Source organism: Lipotes vexillifer, unplaced genomic scaffold, assembly GCF_000442215.2.
Source record: "Lipotes vexillifer unplaced genomic scaffold, Lipotes_vexillifer_v1.1 scaffold803, whole genome shotgun sequence".
Taxonomy (NCBI): domain Eukaryota; kingdom Metazoa; phylum Chordata; class Mammalia; order Artiodactyla; family Lipotidae; genus Lipotes; species Lipotes vexillifer.
The window spans coordinates 278,361-280,832 of record NW_006780273.1 but is presented as its reverse complement, the minus strand read 5'-3'; the positions used below and the strand labels follow the sequence as shown (position 1 = coordinate 280,832).

The 2,472-nt window shown below is 46.7% G+C and overlaps 1 pseudogene; it reads right to left on the bottom strand.

Moving 5' to 3' along the window:
- Positions 1–1,838: 1,838 nt before the first annotated feature.
- On the bottom strand, positions 1,839–2,216 carry LOC103075348 (growth arrest and DNA damage-inducible proteins-interacting protein 1 pseudogene; annotated as a pseudogene).
- Between the last annotated feature and the right edge of the window lie 256 nt (positions 2,217–2,472).

The following is a 2,472-nucleotide window of genomic DNA, read 5'->3' as shown; positions in this document are numbered from 1 at the left end:
CTGTCTTGAGCCCTCTCTCCCTGAAACACCTCTTTATTTTCCCTGCCACGTTTTTTCTGCACTTTTTAAAAACCAATCTTGGCTTTGGGGAGGGTTTCCTCAGCAACTCTGGGAAAAGTTGCATTCAGTTACAGAACCGTGGAAGTTTAGAGTCAGGAAGCAGTTTGGAAATCATCTAGTTGATCTTCCTCACCTCACCTTATTGAGAACCCATAGTCTAGCAGTGCAGACATAGAAATTTTCATGATGATGGAAAATTTCCATATATGCACTCTCTGAAATGGTAGCCACTAGCCACATTGTACATTGTACATCACAGCTATTGTACACCTGAAATATGGTTAGTGTGACTGAACTCTAAATTTTATTTGCCTTTAATTTTAATTTAAATTCAGAGAGCCACATAGGGATACAGGCTACCATATGGCATAGTGGAGGTCTAGAAATTCTTGGATTGTACCCAGTGTCACATAGCTTTAGAGTAGAAGAATTCACCTGATTGTACAGGCCTGTGACTCAGTGCAGGGGTCTTAAATGGTTTTCAAATACTGGAGTAAATCAACCAACTAAGCCCAGCATGCATAATTAAGGTATAGAGGAGAAGTGTCAGCTGCCTTGGCAATGACAAAGTAACATGGGAGCTGTCAGAATCTGGTAGGGCAAGAGGAAGAGGGGTCCACCAATAGCATTATCTTATAATATGTTGTACCAGATATGATGCTCACACTGATGAAAAGAAAAATAAGTTTGGATGTATTTTAAAATTTTTATAAAGACAGCTGAAATGGAAGCTAAAATATTTATAGAACCATAAAAGTTAGGAGATGGGGGAACAAGAAAGACAAGATTGAATGGTTATAAGAATGTTGAATTTACTATTGAGCAGGAAGTTAATATACAGTGTCCTAAAATGGACAAATTAAAGAATAAATAAGCATGAACAGTCACAACATCTCTGAGCGGAAGAGGTGAAAGCTGTCTCTGCGGATGGGGCAATGAGTAGGGAGGGATGCAGAGACACACAGTGAGTTAATACTTCTCTGCATTTTATTATTTTGGGCTATGTTCATGCTTTTTATTTCTTAAATAAATAAAAGCTATTTCTATGAGCTTTGTGGGTTTGAAATTAGGGCAGAAAATATATTTATCAGAATTTTTTTCTTTTTAATGGAGGGATGCTCGGAAACAACACTGCACTCAGTGCAGGGGTCTTTAATGCATAACACTGCACTGAAGGCACAATTAAGTAGGTCACTGCTTTTCCTCATGCATTTAGCCAGACGTACAAAAATATTTACCCACAGAATCATTTGTATTTGTCTAATATATAAAGCCAGTGATTTTTGTCTGGCAGTCTCAGTCTCAGGCTGCAGTAAGTTAGATCTTCTAAACAATTATTCAGTGCAGTCAGAATAAGATGAATCAGGCTGAATATCACACAAATTCAAACACAGCTCTTAACACACTCCAGTCAAAGAACAGCAGACGTAAAGGCAGATGTGATCTTACCTATTAGAATATCCCAGGAAAAAGTACTCCCAGCCTGTCTGTTTGACACACATGCTGATACTGAATGGGGGCAGAACAAGAAGGCACTCACTTATGAGAGTTACGGGAAAGGAGGCAGAGATGCCGAGGTTGTGGCAATTAGAGCCCTTTTTTCTTTTTTTTTTTGGCGGCGTGGGGGGAGGGGCTTGGGGCTATCAGGCGGCAGGTTTTTTTGGGTGAGAACTCAGCTCAGGAGCTGGGTGTTGCAGAGCCTGCTGGGTCCTGGGCTGCCGAAGCGGCGACTGCGGCAGCTCGTGCCCATGTTTCTCCTCCTTGAGGCGCTTGCGATGCTACTTGTCCCAGTCCTGCGGCAGCTTCCGGAGGCGGGCATTGCTCGGGTCCACGTGGTACTTCTCCTTCCGCTTTTGCTGCCGCCGCTGCCGATTCTCACCGCTCTGGGGCACTTTGGCCATGCGCTCTTCCATGAGCTGCTACCCGGTTGACGCTTCTGCTCCTCGCCCAGCTGCCGCACCCGCAGTGACTCCCGCTTGGCCCCCAGGCTCGGGTACCATTCGCGCCCCTCAGCCTGCGGGTTCTGCGGCTGTTCCCGCGGTGGCCGTAAAGAAGCCACCCTGGAGGCGGCGCCAGGAGCCGCGTAGCGCGGCCCCAGCTGCCAAGCGAAGGGTCAGCGGGTCATCCAGGTCTGGCCGCCAGGCTCCTGGAGTCCAGGCCCAGGGTGGTCACCAGGCCGAGCAGGCTGTGCGCCTCCGCACGGGCACCGCCATCTTGCCCGTTAAAATCCACTTTTGAGCTGGGTGTTGACAATTGTGGACACCTGGCTGAAGCTAAGAGCTGAGGATGAGCAGCTGACCTTCTGCAGAGCTGTTGTACACAGACTGAGGGGCCAGAGTGTGGTGAGTCCACAGATCCTAACAAGGCATGGACATCTGGGTAAATGATACAGTTCATGGGCTGGGGAGCAGA